This window comes from Tursiops truncatus, chromosome 1 (assembly GCF_011762595.2).
Source record: "Tursiops truncatus isolate mTurTru1 chromosome 1, mTurTru1.mat.Y, whole genome shotgun sequence".
Classification (NCBI taxonomy): domain Eukaryota; kingdom Metazoa; phylum Chordata; class Mammalia; order Artiodactyla; family Delphinidae; genus Tursiops; species Tursiops truncatus.
The window spans coordinates 177,490,541-177,510,216 of record NC_047034.1 but is presented as its reverse complement, the minus strand read 5'-3'; the positions used below and the strand labels follow the sequence as shown (position 1 = coordinate 177,510,216).

General features: G+C 39.1%; 1 protein-coding gene across 6 annotated transcripts in view; it reads right to left on the bottom strand.

The window, feature by feature from the left end:
• RERE (arginine-glutamic acid dipeptide repeats) overlaps positions 1–19,676 on the bottom strand; it is a 428,266-nt gene that overhangs the window by 103,438 nt on the left and 305,152 nt on the right. The window lies entirely within an intron of this gene.

Below are 19,676 nucleotides of genomic sequence, written 5' to 3'. Positions count from 1 at the left end.
CCATAAACTGTCCAGCGGTATCATGACGGGGAGTAATGTTTTAGGGACACGGCTCTTACCCGAGACTCTTCAAACACCCGGACGTTCAAGGTGCCCACCGTGCTAGGGACTATGTAACCTCAAGTGTCCTGTGACAGCCCCTGACCTCTCTGTGATTAGCAGGAAGAAAGGGTCAGGCCACAAGAAGAAAAACACATTTCTGCAAAACTGTCCAAGTTAAACCTGCTACTCTCACTCAGCCTGACAAATCATCCCCTGCTTATTACTTTCTGTGATTTAATATATATAAGTGCTTTATTGGCAAGCTTCTCGAAAGAATAAATAATACTTAATGACTGCCTACAGTTTAATTAACTCATGATTGAACTTCTCATGGACTGCTATAAACATTAAATTATATCCTTCCTCAAAGCTGCCATGGATGGAATTCTTGTTTCAAGCTTTAACTCTCCTGCCTAAACAATTCTGAACTTTCAGCAAATCTGTATATTGGACAGGGAGGTGAGAGAATCAACCTTAATGCCTGGTTATAAAGTGTGTTATTTTACAGAGCAAGGACGAGGTCTTAATTTAAATAAGATCGAAAATGTGCACATGTCCGAACACCTCATTTATATTACAGCAATCATTAAACGTCGCTGGATCTGGGGCAGTCTTATTAGCATAAACTCCACGTATTACCACAAGGTTTCAAGTTTCTACTCAGGCTTTTCATCTGAGCTGCCATTTTCTGTCTGCGTGATGTTGCAAATAAATTTTCCTCTTGGCACGGCTCAGCTGTCAGGCACCTCTGTTCTATAATGAACCCATGAATTACATCTCTTGCTCTGTCATCCCTGGTCTCACACATCAAAATATTGTTCTTCAATTGTAATTTATAACTTAATTTAAATGTCCCTTTTACTGTGACCTTTTTAGATCAAATGGCATTGCATCTGGCAGCTTCTACTACACTAAAGTATCCTTTTGCAATTGCAGCCCTTATAATAACTGGAGAAAAAGCCTACCTGAGTTAGATTGCATTCATGCTAAATATTAAATAATTGCAGTCCATTAAAGATAATATTAGATTTCAAAGTCTTTTGCTCTGCAAAATACGTTATTTACAATAAACTGCCAAAATAACTTAGGGGGAAAAAAGTGGAATTTGGAAAAGTTCTTAAAATCCTTTATGTAGTTTTAATTATTTCAATTATTTCTCACTAACATGAGAGAAATCTTGCTGAAATCTAAGACACAACTTAAAAAGTTTTTTATCATAATCTGTAATTCACAAATGCCTATATATATTTTCAATCATTCCTCCATCACCAATGACCTAGTACCAAGCTCAAAATATGATACATGTATACATTTAAAAACCAGAGTTAAGACTAAAAGCACAATGTTTATTTTTGTTTGGCTACTGTCACTCCAATTAATGCTATTTAAGCACTGGAGAGGATAAATTTCTCTAAATACTCCTATGGGCATACATTTTAGAGATCATGGTTAAGACAGAATTTAACCGCTGAGAGTAAGGGCTGAGGGAAAGATTCAGTTAATTTTCAGAAGGAAATACATTGTCGCTGGACCAACCCTCCCCCTCCAACACTCTCTGAATAAGTACAATGTTCCAGGAATTATGCCAGACCCTGGGGTCACAAAGGAGAAGGGAGGAGGGAACCAACATTTCTTGAGTATTGCATGTACTAGGAACTTACTAGGTCATTATGATTTCATCATCCCTCACACCACTCTTTTGTGGCAAGAGTACTAAAAATGAGGAAACAAAACTGAGAGGTTCAGTGTCTTGCTCGGGGCCACTTCTCTAGAAAGCAGCATAGCGAGGATTCTAACATAAGCCCAATTTCTAGGAAGTCTGAGACTCAGCCCCTGCCCCAAACATCTACACTGGAGCAGCTTAGAACCGGCGATCTGGTGGGAGCAATGGGCTCGGGGGCTCCTCCAGCCACAGGGAGACAGCAAGCTCAAGGTCTTTTCTTAACCTGGGGCTGGGTGGGTAGGCAGGAGGAGGAAACGAGCAGCTCAGAGAAGAGGAAACACACACACATAAACAAAATAATGAAATAAATGTATGATAAAAACACAAAAGTGTCAGTGACTGCGGTGATATCTGCTCTGCTGAAAAACCAAGATGACTCCACAGAGCAGATGTGAAAAATCAACAGAGTGATATGATTAACCGTGCCTACACTTAGTGAAGGGCAACGACCAAATTAAAAACAGCACTCCAGGAGCAAGTGAAAGCAGGCAGTGCTAGGTCTAGATAACACCGCACTTTTAACCGAGCTTCCCACGGCTGATACGGCATTGTATCATTTCTCATTCACAGTTAATTCTCGCACAATATTGTAACCAGAAATCAACAGGTCACCACCGCCTGGCTACAGTGTTTTTGAAGGTATTTTAAGCACACAGAACAGGAGCCTCAACCACAGGGTGATTAGAAAGTAAACACCAAATGCTGGCACTTCAGCTGAGGGCAGTATGTTTTCAAAATACAGAACAAACCAAACTCAACGTCTTGGCCATTTCTGACCATCTGCCTACTGTCTTTACGAACACAAACACCTGGAAAGGAGAAGCTGAAGAGTTCCTGGGCCAAAGACACAGGTTTGGGAGTTTCGCAGAGGTGAAATCTCAACAGGACAGGGTTCCTGGCTTTGATTCAAACACTTGTTCTGCCACCAGTTGTGTGACAGAAAACAACTTAAATATTTTTCTAAACCTCAGTATTCTTGGCTGCAGAAAGGAAGAATACAGAACCTATTCTGAAGGACTGTTTAGGATGAACTAAGGTACGTGGTAATCACTGAGCATGACTCCTGGAGAAGGAAATATTCCATTAAGGAGAGCCGACTAAAAAGGGGTGGGGGTTTCCCTGGTGGCGCAGTGGTTGAGAGTCTGCCTGCCGATGCAGGGGACACGGGTTCGTGCCCCGGTCCGGGAAGATCCCACATGCCGCGGAGCGGCTGGGCCCGTGAGCCATGGCCGCTGAGCCTGCGCGTCCGGAGCCTGTGCTCCGCAACGGGAGAGGCCACAGCAGTGAGAGGCCTGCGTACCGCAACAAATAAATAAATAAAATAAAATAAAGTAAAAAGGGATGGGACGGGATGACCGTCACGGGAAATAGCACTGGTGGTAAGCAAAGTGAATCAGCTTTCGAGCGCCACAGGAATGAACTTTACTCTCCAGTACTTACAACACAGGATGACAGACAGGATTCAGAAGGGAAATAACAGAGAACCTGGTGACTGTTGCGAATCTCAGGAGCAAGTTACCAGGCTGCACTGGAGGAGCAGCAGCCTGGGCAAAGGACCTGGAGGCCCCTGCTCTGTGTAGCACTGTGGCCCCTGGATTCTTCATCTGTAACAGAGGGGCTGAAGAAGGTCTTTTTTGGAACTTCCCAGTTTTTAACATTCTTTCTCTTTATAGACGTTTCTTAAAGGTGAAATTCTAAATAGTCTTAAAAAACAAATAAATGTAAAGAATATTATACAGTCTTTTAGAAAAATAAACAAACAATATAGCCACTGAACAATACAGCCAAACTGCCCAGGCCAAACACTGACTAGCTGCTGCAGAGGCTTCACTTACACCTTAGGGATTAAGGTTAGTGTTAATTTTCAGGCCTCTGTGAAAGCTGCAATAGTTTATGCCACAGGTCTTTAAATGACATTATGCATAGTTAATCATCTACACAGTTAACATGTATATAACCTCGCTTCTCAGAAACAAAATCTTTCCTCCTGCTTTTTGTGTGTGAGTCCAGGCACCGTACATAAAGAACCCTAGGCTGCCATGGGTCTAAGCTGCCAGCCCAGTGTATCTGAAGGGAGGTTGACTCCTTAGGACTCAGCAGACAAATCCACTAATGACAAGATTCTGCTTAATGATGCAGAATGAATGTAACTCTGGCCACAACGAGAAAACTACTGGCAGATTCAGGAATCATAATTATTTGTCAGTTTAGAAACACCTGTTTCAGCTCACAAGTAGAAACTGTTCAGGGCCACAGTGGAAATTAAAACTTTTTTTTCACTTACTTCTAGAATCTTCACAGCCTTGAAAACAGAAAAACAATAAGTAAGGCTCTAACCTAGAGGGTGACAGAAAAAACACTGTTCTATCCCTCTCACGTAGGTATTAGTGAACCCATTCATAAATGCTAAACTGAACTAGAAAGTACAGGGCCTCCCTGGTGGCGCAGTGGTTGAGAGTCCGCCTGTCGATGCAGGGGACACAGGTTCGTGCCCCGGTCCCGGAAGATCCCACATGTCGCGGAGCGGCTGGGCCCGTGAGCCGTGACCACTGAGCCTGCGCATCCGGAGCCTGTGCTCCGCAACAGGAGAGGCCACAACAGTGAGAGGCCCGCGTACCGCCAAAAAAAAAAAGTACATGTGAAAGGTCAGCTATGGGTCAATTTTAACCAGATTCCTTCAAACAGTTCATTTTTTTTTAAATAAATAAACAAAAACAACCTCAAGATCAGTTGCATCAGTATTAAGGGAAAAACATTTACAGAAAGTGCTTTAATACCTACTCAGTAGAATTTAGGTGCAGAAATGACTGCTTCCAATCCACGGGGCTCAACAACCTTAACCTTGGTGACTTTTGAAGAGTAATTTTAAGGCTGTGTAAACAATAGTGCACATATGCTTTTTCGGTTGCAACGATAAAGTAATGCAACAAAGAAAATCAAAGAGGCACACACCAAAGCATGTGAGATGACTGAGTTGGGAAAATCTCTGAGTGACTGCTCTTTTATCTAGAAACCTCAAAGAACAAAGCTAGGGCTTCCCTGGCGGCGCAGTGGTTGAGAGTCCGCCTGCCGATGCGGGGGACACGGGTTCGTGCCCCGGTCCGGGAGGATCCCACATGCCGCGGAGCAGCTGGGCCCGTGAGCCATGGCCGCTGAGCCTGCGTGTCTGGAGCCTGTGCTCCGCAGCGGGAGAGGCCACAACAGTGAGAGGCCCGCGTACCGCAAAAAAAAAAAAAAAAAAAAAAGAACAAAGCTAGTGACTAAAAAATAAGCAAAAATGCTCCGGGCAACCACAGTAGTGCCCCTCCAGCAATGTCCCTGGAGAACCTCGAAGCCCTCACCCTGAACCTTAGCTGTCTGGCTTCCTCACAGTTCTGGATTTCCCAGTCAAACAACAGGTCTGAAAGAACAAATGAGAGAGACTGTGTGATTTTAACACAGAGCAGTGGCGCAAGAGAGCCTCACTGTAGAAGACTCCAAAACTTGGCAAACTATTGGGTTGGCCAAAAAGTGCCTTTGGTTTTTAAGTACACATAAAAGACACATTTTTCTTTTTCACCAAGAACTTTATTGAACAACATATTCACCCTTCTGCTCCACTACCTTCTGCCATTTTTCAGGCAACTTCATAATTCCATCTTCCCAAGACGTTTTATCTTTTTGAGCAAAGAACTGTTCCAGGTGCCTTTTACAGTCTTCCAGGGAACTGACATTTTTTGTAAAGACCGGAATAAGTGGAAATCCGAAGGTGCAATGTCCGGTGAATACGGCAGATGAATCAGAACTTCCCAGCCAAGGTGTAACAGTTTTTGCCTGGTCATCAAAGAAACACAAGGTCTTGTGTTATCCTGATGGAAGAGTATGTGTTTTCCGTTGACTAATTCTGGAAGCTTTCGTCAAGTGCTGCTTTCAGTTGGTCTAACTGGGAGCAAGACTTGTTGGAATTAATCTTTTGGTTTTCTGGAAGGAGCTCATAATAGAGGACTCCCTTCCAATCCGACCATATACACATCACCTTCTTTGCATGAAGACCAGCCTTTGGTGTGGTTGGTGGTGGTGGTTCATTTCGCTTGCCCCACAATCTCTTCCATTCCACATTATTGCACAGTATCCACTTTTCATTGCCCATCACAATTTGTTTTAAAAACGGAACATTTTCATTACATTTAGGTAGAGAATGGCATGCGGAAATATGGTCAAGAAGGTTTTTCTCGCTTAACTTACGTGGAACCCAAACATCAAAGTGATTAACATGATCAAGCTGGTGCAAATGACGTTCAACGCTTGATTTTGAGTATGTCGGCTAGCTCCCACGTTGCAGAACATTGATTATTCTCAATTAACGTCTTGATTTGATCGCTATCAACTTCAACTGGTCTACCTGACCACTGGGTATCGTCCAGCAAGAAATCTCCAGCACGAAACTCTGCAAACCACTTTCGACATGTTCGATCAGTCACAGCACCTTCTCCATACACTGCACAAATCAGTTTTTGTGTTTGGTTTGCGTTTTTTACCTTTTTTGAAATAATAAAGAATAATATGCCAAAAATGTTGTTTTCTTCCATCTTCAATATTAAAATGGCTACACAAAAATTCACCAATTTTGATAAGTCTTTCTTTAAATGCACACTAATATGACAGCTATCACATACGATCTAACAAAATTGTTTTGAATGAAGTTAAAGACAACTAAGTGCTACTAGAGTCATCTTATGGAAAAAACCAAATGAACCTTTTGGCCAACCCAACATTATGCAAACCAAAGATCTGAAACTCTCCACAGTCGCACACGATTTTGTGTGATGGCCACCAATAATGACGACTCAGAGGCATCAAGTAAAGGTAGACTTGATTTGAGACACATGAAAACTTACACCTCTTTCGTGACATGGGGGGGGGGGGCGGTGCAGAATGGAGGAAAGTTAAGAGCCAACTTTCCCCAAAATCCCTGAATAAGTAGTAATTCAAAGTACTTGAGTAAGCTGGAATACACCACCCAACCAATACTATGGGCAGGGAGAAGGCGGGCCAAGCAACAGACAGGGCAGCAAGAAGGGCAAGGGTGGGCAGTCGGTGTAGTGATTTAATAAGAAGCCCATAAAGTGACCGGCTATGGGGGAATAATCCGTCTCCTGGAGAAGAGAGCTGGTCGGGGCAGCGCTGCAGGACAGGAAATGGAACAGACGGCAGAGACTTAAAAGAGCAATAGCTTCAAAGGTAGCCAGGGTTGACCCCAGGCCACCTCAGAGATCGGACCTACAAGCAGCAGGAGACCTTGCCCCCGAGAGGCCCTGAGGGGCAGGTGCCCTCTGACTCGACTGGGGCAGGCTGGGTCCATCTAGGGCGGAGCCAAGGAAGAAATACTCAGCAACCTGACAGGTCAGAATAAATCAGTCAATATGGTGGTTATACATGACAATTCTGTTATTTAAATAAATGTTCCTTGTACCAAGAAAGCCAAATACACTATACTTTATGCCAATACAAATATGACAGTATTGTATAAATCAAATGTCCTCAAATGTTACAGAAATATCACAGTCACTACTAGAGTATTTTTATACTCTCAATATTATAAAGTCCACAATCTAAATAAACTGTGATAGAAAAGGAAAGGAAGTAAAAATAAACTATTACAAAAAATTAAAAATAAGTACTGTAATTTATTTTAGTAACATTTTGTGTAACAGTAAAATCCAACTGTGGCAGGCTACAAAATGACCACCAGAAGATATCCACATCAAATCCCTGGAAAATGTGATTGTGACCGTATTTGAAAAAAGGGTCTTTACAGATGTGATGGTGATTAAGTTAAGGATTTTAAGATGAGGAGACAATTCTAGATGACCCAGGCGGGCCCTATACCCAGTGACCAGCATCCTTATGAAAGAGAGGCAGTGGGAAACACGGAACAGAGAAGACACAGACACAAAGAGAAGATGGCAACGGGAAGACAAGCAGAGAGAGATGTGGCCATAAAGGAGGAGAGCGAGGAGAGCTACTCAGTGCTGAAAGAGGCAAAGAATGATTCTCCCCCTGTGGAGATAGAGGGAACATGGCCCCACTGACATGTTGGTTTCTAACGTCTGGCCTCCAGAACTAGGAAAGAATAAAACCTGTTGTTTTAAGTCGCCAAGTTTGTGGTAATTTGTTACAGCAGCCACCGGAAACTAATACACCGACCTTCAAACTTTGGGGGTAAAAAAATTTATCTAGGAGAGCTATAAAAAAAAAAGTATTCTGAAGTATACTTCAAACTAGTATAAGAAACACACATACTAGGACAAATATAAATTTTAATATTCTACAGTACATTTAAGAAGTTTTGTTCATATGTGAGCCTTTTCAAAACTCATGGGCCCACGTTGTTCTAAGATTTAAACACTTACTTAGATTTCAACACTTTCAGCAAATGCTCTCCCATTAGGGTTTTGCAAAGAGCAGGGACTCCATCATGTTTATTACTGAACAAATGAATGAATGATTTTATTAAAGCCTCTTCTTCGATGTAAAAAGGCTAAGGGCTTTTATCCTGACTTGCTAAATACTTATTATGTTAGCATTAATGCTTAATATAGATTCACAGATGTTAAAATTCCAACTGATTGATGTTAAGTAGACAGTTTTCAGAACACCATGTAAACCTCAAAATATTTTACCAGTATTTAGCTTGGAAAAAACTCTTACGAGAAAGAAATTCCTTAAATTAGCAAAGGAACTTTCTAACTTTTGCCAAACAAAAGTAAAAGCTGAATCACTCATCCGTCCCTGCTGAGAGCCCAGGAGGAAGGATGGAGACACACAGCCAGGCTGCAGCATGAAGGGCTTTTAACTTGCTGAATGGCAAATCCCCCAAACTGCAGATTCAATGGACATTTCAAGGGGACTGTTGTAAGGCACTGGCCTCAATTCTAGACTACCCTCAAGTTTAAATTATTATGTGTATATAAATATGACAGAGTGCGGCTATTAATCTGCAGGTGATAACCGTACTTTTCTCACAGAATTGTTATAAAGATGAAATAAATTCATTCATAAAAAGCACTTAAACTTTTGCCTAACACATAAGCACTCAACCAACAAATACATTTAAATTGTGTTACGATTATTAATATTGTTGTTATTAATGACAGCAGGCAACTGACCAATAGTTGATACCTAATAAAATGAAAATAACAGTGATAAATTTAAAGTCCCCTGCCTGGCTGAAAATTCAGTCAAAAAGCTGAGAGCGGGAGATAAATGGCTTAGGAAAGGCAAAAATGCGAAGAAAAATGAAACAAAACAGGACAAAGACAAAACACAAGAAAAAAATGAATGTGATGTGCACATTCATGAAGGCTTGGACTGCACTGAGGTGAGCTTTTGGGACAACTGAAGTTAACTCCTTGACACCATATGCTGATCAAATCTGACAAGCGTTGCTTTAGTGCAGGTGTCGCATTTTAAGACACAGATGGACAGAGCTGACCAGGAAGAGAAATAAAATGGTTATACATAAAAATGGTTACACACACACACACACACACACACACACACACACTACACCATGGATTAAAGTTGGAGACATTACCCTCAGTGAAAGAAACCAGTTACAAAAGACCACATATTGCCCAATTCCGCTTAAATGAAATGTTCACAACAGGGGAATCCGTAAGACATGGAAGGCAGAATGTAATAATAATATAGTAATGGCTGCCTGGGTGGGGTGAGGAGAGATGGGAGATGGGGAGTGACTAATGAGCACAGGTTTCCTTGGGGGGTGAAATGTTCAAAAATTGATCGTGGTGGTAGTTAACACAAATCTGAATATACTGAAAGCCATTAAATTGCACACTTTAAATATGTGAAATATATAGTACATGAATTATATTTCAATAAAACTATTATATTAAAAAGAGATAAAAGAAAGAAATGGCTAAAGAAACTTGTGAGTGGTTCACACTGAAAAGCAAAGTGGGGCCACAATTGTGATGAGCTGAATCAGGAACACAACAGACCAGAAGAACTTACAGCCAGACTTCTGTGTTAAAAAAATTATCAAAAATAAAATCAATACTACAGTAAGTAATGAAGATGCCATTCCCAGAGGCTGATAATGTAAGTGGCCTTTATCTCCTCACCCACCCCTGAGAACCTTTGATAATGCTCTCTGTTATATTTAGGGGAAAGAACAGAGGCATAAAGTCAATTTTAAGTAAAAGCTACAGATTCTCCAAAAAGGAATAAAATATGAAAGTATTAAATTTAAAAAGTCATCTTCAGGGCTTCCCTGGTGGCGCAGTGGTTGAGAGTCCGCCTGCCGATGCAGGGGACATGGGTTCGTGCCCCGGTCTGGGAAGATCCCACATGCTGCGAAGCGGCTGGGCCCGTGAGCCATGGTCGCTGAGCCTGCGCGTCCCGAGCCTGTGCTCCGCAACAGGAGAGGCCACAACAGTGAGAGGTCCGCGTACCGCAAAAAAAAAAAAAAAGTTATCTTCAAACAAGATAAAATGAATTAAGTCATATAATTTGTGTGAGAAGTGTTGTTTCGTGTAACTTTTGAACAGAAGTGAATGTCTGAAGTTCTCAGCCCAAAGGGAACCACATGGGTAAATTTCTAAAACAAAAAATTTTCAGAACAAAAGTTCAAAATATTTCTAATTGGTCAAAGCACAATAAATAAAAACTCAAATTTGTCTATTATTATGCTGATAATCAGTTGAAAAGGTCATGGTTACACCAGAAAACTTCACTACGTGGTCTCTTTCAGCAATTTCACTTCTACTATCATTAAGAATATAATATGAGGTAGAGTCCAATATCCTGTTACAACATAAATAAAACCCTAGCAAAGGTGCTTGTCAAGACTGATTTAAATAAGGTGTTCTTGTAATTACTGGATTTCCATCAAACGAAATCATATAGCACTATCAACTATTACTCTTTCCAACCAAAATCCTGAGATAAAAAAACCACCACCCTACAACCAATTAATGGGGACTAATCTAATGGAGAAATAGTAAAAAGAGAAGAATTTAAGCAAAGGGTGTGAGTGTGGAATGAATTTCAGAAGAATCCTGATCATATACCTTAGGCAAAGTATAAAAAAAGGGCCTCCTGGCAATGTCTTATTTGGGAGCTGGAACAGACTCAACATTCATTAAAGTCTGAAGCACTGCAAAGCTAATCCAGGGCCAGATGCTTTAGTGAAGTCCATTTACAAGGAACAAATAGAAGATCTCTGACAGAAATTCTATAGACTTAATTTTTTAGAATGAACGAGAGGAAGATGAAAATGATCCTTAGAGCAGGCTTATCTGCATACTCTGCTACGCCAACTCTACAAACAGGTTCTGCGTGATCAAATGTGATGTGCACTTGGACCCGATTTATGTATTCCACCAATTCAACAAATATTTAGTCCTCTCTACCCTGTACCAGGCATCGGCTATAGTGCAGAAAACAAAGATGATTAATACTCAGTGGTTAACAAATAGTGATATTTATAGATCAGAGATAAAAACTAACGATTAAGCTACTGGAGGCCTTTCATCCTTTGTTGAAGGAGATGTGGGTGTGCATAAATAAGTAAGCAAACACATATACACTCTCTTGAATATGTAAAAAGCTTAATCCAAACGTCTAACAGCCATCCATATTTCAGGGAACAAAACTGTCCAGGCAAAGGTGAAATCTTTGCTGCATGATTATAAATTTTACTTATACATAGTGAAAATGTATATGTTTAGTGTTAGCAAGAGAAGGTAAACATAAGAATGCAAGTAAGTTTCTGAGAAAGAGAAGTCAAAGAATTTGAACTTTATTTAGAAAATGGGAAAGATACCTGAGCTCAAATAATAAAATCCAGTACCAATTTAGGAAAAATAAGTCAGCATGATATTTTCCAGAAAACCCTAGTCTCAAACTAAAGGGCTCTGGGGCAGTTTCCAAGCATAAATATAAAGGTCTATTTTATAAAAGGCCAAATAAATGTACGCCTTTAAAGATGGCTGAATAAATTCCATTAGAATAATATGGGCCATTTATATGTTACATAGCAATTATGCTTAAAATTTACATATATGCTAAGCGTGTACAATAAGCCTAATTAAAATTTCATTTGGAGAAACATATACCTGGTACAGCACACACAGAAAGATTTCTATGTAAGATATTCCAGAGATAGCACCATTGCTTTGTCATATTTTAATATGTTATTTAATATATGTATACCATAAATTTATGAATAAAACAATTTTGCATTCACAATTTAAAATAGTAAAATATAATAAAACTATCGTTGCTGACGCACATTAAGGAGTAGGCCTGTGGTTACTAAGAATACCCTCCTCTTGGGGCTTCCCTGGTGGCGCAGTGCTTGAGAGTCCACCTGCCAATGCAGGTGGGTTTGTGACCCAGTCCGGGAAGATCCCACATGCTGCGGAGCGGCTGGGCCCATGAGCCATGGCCGCTGAGCTTGCGCGTCTGGAGCCTGTGCTCCGCAACGGGAGAGACCACAGCAGTGAGAGGCCCGCGTACCGCAAAAAAAAAAAAAAAAAAAAAGAATACCCTCCTCTTGCAATAAGAGAGGCCAACACATTTATTACATCTTCTTCCTGTCTATCAGTATAAAACTGTTTTTTATGTAAGAAGTAAAAAGATAAGAAATACATTTTAACATGAATGAGTACACAAAGAACTGTTTACCTAACTAGTCTGCAAGTCTACTGCTGAATCAAAAGTATCATCATGTGGCCATGAAAGTAAGATTTATATATTAACTACTTCTGTGATTCTCCAATGACAGCTCTGCTATTAAAACTGTATGTAGCTCAAGTTTTATACAACCTGAGAATCATCTGCACTACATTAAAATGGACTAAACACTCCAAACAAAAGGTAGAGCTTGCCAGACTGGATAAAAAAGCAAGAAACAACTGAAAAGCTTAAAGTACACAAGAAAGGTACTTTAAATAAAAGTAAAAATCAGGATTCAAAGTAAGAAGCTGGAAGAAGATATACCACATGCAGACAACAGGCATAAGAAAGCCAGAGTAGCTGTACTAATTTTAGACAAAACTGAGTTCATGACAAAAGAGTACTACTAGACACAAAAAGGGTTACACCAAAAATGTTAAAGGGTCACTACAGTGAGAAAGATAAAGACACAATTTCCATACATATGAAGCAAAAACTAACAGAATTAAAAGGAGAAAGAACCAAATTCACAAGACTTTAACACACCTTTCTGAGTAACTGACAATACAACTAGATAGGACAGAGAAGATCTGAATGATAATATAAACCACCTCAAAGAAACTGACAATAATAAAACAGTACACCTAACAACTGCAGAACATAAGTTCATTACAAGTGTACATGGAACATTCACCAAGGTAAATCACACGCTGAGCCAAGAAACAAGTCTCAGATTTCAAAAGATTGTAATCTTACTGCTACTCTGACCACAGCAGAGCTAAATTAGAAATCAATAACATTCCAAAAGCGGGGTGGGAAGGAGGTGGGGGGGAGAGAGAGGGTGGGGAGAGAGGGGTGGCGGGGAGAGAGGGGTGGCGGGGAGAGAGGGGTGGCGGGGAGAGAGAAATCCCAAGTCCCTGGTGATTAAACAATTTAATTCCAAACAATCCATGGGTAAAAGAAGAAATCACACATAAAATTTTTAACAAAATGGTAACAGAATGTTCCATTCTAATTACAAATTAGAATCTGTGATAAAATCAGTTATCTAAGATCCCATTTTAGGAAGCTAGGGGGAAAAGTAATCAAATTAACCCAAAATAAGTAGAAAAGAAATAATAAAAATAAGATTGGGAGATCAGACGGAGAAAAATCAATGAAACCAAATGCTACCTATCTGAAAAGATCAATAATATTGATAACCTTCTATTTTAGCATGATTAAGAGGAAACAAATTAGCAATATTAAGAATTCAAAGTCAAAATTACAGATTCCTATAGACATTAAAAAGATACTACAGGGCTTCCCTGGTGGTGCAGTGGTTGAGAGTCCGCCTGCCAATGCAGGGGACACGGGTTCGTGCCCCGGAGCGGCTGGACCCGTGAGCCATGGCCGCTGAGCCTGCGCGTCCGGAGCCTGTGCTCCGCAACGGGAGAGGCCACAACAGTGAGAGGCCCATGTACCGCAAAAAAAAAAAAAAAAAAAAAAGATACTACAGAAATAATTCGTAATTTATACCAACAAATTTGATATCCCAGATGAAATAAAACATTTAGAGATCAACAGATTACTAGTGACACAAAACAAAATATAAAATCTGAATAGGCCTATGTCTATCCGTACTTTTGTAACAGAGAAGAACAAACCTGACTCCATATGAGACCTATACCTTTAGCTCTTAACACTTGGGCTCTGTTACCTATGCTGAGTCATGCTGGCTCTTCACCTTTGTAAAAGAATGTTGCCTACAGCCTGAAATATATATGATAGCCCATTCTCAAGGCTCTGACCCTTAAAGGTATAACATTTTCCCATTCATATAGAGGTAAAAAGTTTCAGAACAGAAAATGACAACTGTATTGTTGGAGGCTTATAAGAACATTGTGACGAGATCTATGTGGGACAGCTGCAAGAACAAAGGATTCTGGCACCAGGAAGTCTGCAACAAGCAGCCACCCCCCTCCCTTTTGGTATAAAAGAAGCCTGAATTCTAACTCAGGTGAGGTGGTTCTCTGGGACACAGTCCGCATCTTCTTGGTCTGCCAGCTTCCGGAATAAAGTCACTATTCCTCTCTCGATTTATTGGCCTGTTGTGTGGTGAGCAGTACGAACCTGGTTTCAGTAACAATCGTTAAGTTTCCATTAAAAAAATATTTAGTCCCAGACGGCTTCACTGTCAATTGTATCAAACATTTAACAAAGAAAAAAGATCAATGCTTTATAAGAGAAAAACAGAGTAGGAGGAAATATTTCCCAACTAATTTCTGAAGTCACTATTACTCTGATATCAAAACCAGACAAAGATATTACAAAGAAAGAAGACTACAGCTCACTATCCCTCATGAACACAAATGTAAAAGTTTTTAACAAAATGATAGCAAACTGAATCCAATAGTACAGAATGCCCAAGCAGGATTTAATCTAGGAATGCACAGTTGGTTTAACATCTGAAATGAATAAATATAATTCACCATACTAACAAATAAAGTATATAACAACCATATGATCATTTCATTAGATACAAAAGAAAAAAAAACAGCATCTGACAAAATTCAATGGCCATTCATGGTAAAAACCTCAACAAACTTAGAAATAAAAGGGAACATTCTCAGCTTGATTAAACAACAACAAAAATCCTACATTGTACTTAACACTGAACGACTGAATGTTTTTTCCTTAAGATGAGAAAGAAAGCAAAGATGTCCGTTCTCATCATTTCTATTCAGTACTGTACTGGAGGTTCAAGCAAGTGCAAGAAAGCACAAAAGAGAAATAAAACAAATAAATCAGAAAGAGGTAAAGCTATCTTTATTTGCAGATGACATGACCGTGCACACAGAAAACCCTAAGGAACCAACCACAAAGCTACTAGTGTTGACCGTGTATTCTTTGTATAAAATAATACAAGGTAAAGTCATAAAAACTGATTGTATGTCTATCCTAACAATGAACATGTAGACAATGAAATTTAAAAATACTATTTTATTAACAATAGAATCTTCAAACAATAATTACTTAAGGGACAAATTTTACAAAATATGTACAAAACTTGTACAGTGAAAACTGCAAAGTCTTACTCAAAAAAATTAAAGAAACCTTTTTTAAAAAGGGAGAGATACTATATCGTGTTCATGGATTCGAAGATTCAAATTGTTAAGATGTCAGGTCTTCCTAAATAGATCCACAGATTCAATGCAATCTCAATCAAAATTCCATCAAAGCCTTTTTTAAAATAGAAACTGACAAGCTGATTTTGAAATTTATATGGAAATGCAAATGACCTAAAAGAGCCAAAGCAACCTTGAAAACAAGTACAAAATAGAAAGACTTATACCATCTGAGTTCCTATAAAGCTATAGTATTCAAAATACTGAAGTACTGGTAAAAAAAAAAATAGATACAATATTAGATCAGTTAAACATAATAGAATATCAAAAAAAAAACCAAACATATACAATCAGTGCTTGTTCAATAAAGGCATCAAGGCAATTCAATGAGAAAAGACTATTTTCAACAAATGTGGCTCCAACAGCTGGCATCTGTGTAGGAAAGAATGAACTTTCACGTCTACCTTGCATCACATACAAAATTAATTTGAAATGAACAACAGGTCTAAATGTAAGAACTAAAACTTCAAGAAGAAAGCATAGAAACAATCTTTGTAATCATGGGATGATCAAAGAAACTTTCATAAAAGGAAAAAGATACATCAGACTTCAGCAAAATTAAGTTATTTTACTCTTAGAAACACACCATTATAAACAAAAAAAAGTCATAGTATGGGAGAAAATATTTACAATACATGTATCAAGGCACTTGTATTTGCAATATAAATTCTTACAAATAAATCATACTACAGGCCAAATAATTCAATTTTTTAAATTAGGCAAAAGTTACTTCACAAAAGAAGATATACGAATGGGCTTTAAGACATGAAAAGATGCTCAACATTACCAACAGTCAGGAAATTTAAATGAAAACCTCAATGACATATCACTCCACATCCATTAGAATGGCTAAAAATTTTAAAGATCGAAAACATCAAGTCTCATGGAGGATGTGGAAGAACTGAAATTCTAACACACTACTGATGGGAATGTAAAATGGTACAGCCACTGTGGAAACCTGTTCGACAGTTTCTTAAAAAGCTACCTGCATATATACATTCCTGCAACTTCACTGCTAGGTATTTACTCAAGAGAAATGAAAATATATGTTCTACAGAAAGGCTTGCATAACAAGGTTCATAATGGCCAAAAGCTTGGGAAAAAAAAATGTCCGTCACCAGGTGAATGGATAAAATATTATGAATATCCATACACTGGAATACTGCTCAGCAATAAAAAGGAATGCGCTATTGATAATGTAACATGAATCTACTGTAATATTACTATGCTGAAGGAATCCAGACCCCAAGTGTTACATACAAAATTATTCTATTCACGCAGCATTCTAGAAAATGCAACTAATCTATAATGAGAGAAAACATATCAGTGGTTATCTGAGACTGGAAGCAGCAAAGGATTATAAAAGGGCATGAGGCAACTTTTGCAGATGCTGGAAATGATTTCTATCTTGAACACTGTAGTAGTTTCATTGGCACACACATCTACAAAAGCTCATCAAATTGTATACTTTAAATCAGAGCAATTTATTATACAGAAATTACACCCCAATAAGTTTTTTTAAATACACACTAAAACTCTCATTTGCGAATAATGAAGAAAAAAGTCAAAACAAGTAATCCTGAAGACCTTATATTTTAAAACAGGTACATACAGTTGTCAAAAAGAACTAACAGTTTAAAAATGTTTTATTAGTGACTACAGTTTTAAACATTAAACTATTTATTTAAATGCATTTTAATTCGAATAGTCCTACTGGGATATTAAACATACTCTAATGTAGCCGTACTGCAGACTCCGTATACTTTAAATTTCCACATTGTACTGGGAAACAGAATAAACCTGTGTCTATTTCCTAAGCTGATAAATGCCTAACCTTGTTTTGACTCTATGCTACACTCTAAGAAACAACAAATACTTCTCACGTGACAATGCATTTATCTTTTTATTACTTAACGTAATTCAAAACCCCCTTACTCCAAGGAAGTCAAAATAAACGTTAACTTCTCTCAAGATTTTTCCAATCACTCCACTTCTCATTAAAGAAAGAGCCTACAGTTTCTGTGAGCCAGTACAACAATGAAGTTTAAAAATTAAAACAGCCACTAGAAGTTTCTTTTCATCACAAAATGAGCACACAACGCAGTCTTTTGATGGCTAAATGCACTTGTACTGCATAACCCGACACCTGAGCCATCTTGGGCTCACCTAGGCAGGAAGATTTTCAAATGATGAGAAGGTACCTTCTCAGAAACAAAAACCCATAAAGCCAAAACCCTCTGGCAATGCTGAAGAAAACTTCAGAAGGAACTTGCTACAAAGGATCACAGGCAAAAATAACCCGAATTATTTCTGTACAGAAGTATGTTCTACAGAATCCTTAGAGGGGCTGGAATAAGAATAAATTAGATAAATTCAGGAAGGTGCCAAAAACAGACATTTAATTAAATATGGCAACATCTTTGTTATTCAAAATTCAACTGATCGGCAGAGTCATGAAAGGAGAATTTTTTTCATAAAGCTTTTATACAAAAACCCAACAGAAAACAAACTCATATCAAAGAGTTACTTTAAATATACACACATTTTTTAGGGTATTCTGAATTCACAGACATACATCTGCCATAGCCACTGTTTGCAGTATCATCAATCTCTGGGTCTCAGTTTTCTCATCTGTAAAAATAATCTCAACTAATCTCAAAGCCCTTCTGGCTCTATCACTATATGTTCAGAATAAGGATTCCTTATAACAACAAAAATTCAAAGCATCAAATAGGTGAGAAAGTAAATGGGAATATGAAAAATCATTCACTTATTTAGAACATGGCAGCAAGATGAATCAACCTCCAACATATGAGACTATTATAACGTTATGTGATACTCAAGAAACACAACTAGACCAGGAATAAAAATCAACTATGTCGTTCAGATATCTACATGTTTCCCTGAAAGCAAGAAAGATCCCTAAATTGGGATCTGTTATCAATTTTCTGCATTGCTGGCATTCAAACAAGTCATGTGGTCTTTCTACGCCTCGTATTCTTATCTATCTAGAGATGGGAAGAGATGATTTTGAAAGTCCCTTCCAACTACAGTGACCTCTCAAGAAAAAGACAGACAAAAAGGGCGCTCACATCATACTTAGTGAACCGTCAGAAGAGCTGCTCAGCCTCATGCTCAATACCCTATGTAAGTATACATAACCCTGCAGACTACTAACGGATCAGAGATCCATAAAAATTCATCATTACTTCAGATCTGATGATTTCACATTAGTAAACACCCAGAAGAGGAGTTATTTCAAGGAACTTTAAGATACATTAATTTTCCTGTACAGCCCTGTAGGATATGCTCCAAGGTCAAAAAGGAGTGCCCCCCAAAGAAGAGTGAGCAGGTTTCAGGAATCCTACTGTTGCAGCCGTTCGAGTCTTGTTATTCTGAGCTGCTATGGAGTCACAGGATTAAAGCAGACGAGTGTCTGTGCAGGATGTCACGCAACCAACTCAGCACCATTACGCTCGTGTGCTATGTTTTACTTTAGATTTTTTTAAGGATTGTTTTTTTTTAAACTTAATTTTGTTTTATAATCATGTGAAATATATACATGGTTCCAAAGCCAAATCTATAAAAACCAAATCTGTTCAAAGAAGTCAAGCTTTCTCTCTGATCCTCCAGCCCTTCCGAATACATTGAGGGGAAAAGCGTGACCTCTGGATTCACATCTTGAGGGTATGACCTTGGATCGTGACTTAACTGCTCTCAACTTCTTTCCTGTGTCCACATGGTGGTAATAATGGTGCTGGGAGGATTCAGTAAGACCACTCTGCCTAGTCCTCGGCTTTGGTGAGGTCTCAGTGAAGATTAACCACTAGCATGAGGCTCTCAGCAGAGGCTCGCCACAATCCTGAAGCACAGACGCAGATCAGGAGGTGAATCTGGAGGTGCCGGATCGCTGGCCAAGGCCATGGAGCCCTACCACCAGGACCACGACTCCAGTCTTTCAATCCCAGCAGCAGACCACAGTACTTACTCCTCAGATGCCAGGCCCCTTCATGTTCCATGATCATCACATATTCCCTATGCCAGCACAGGAGAAAAACGAA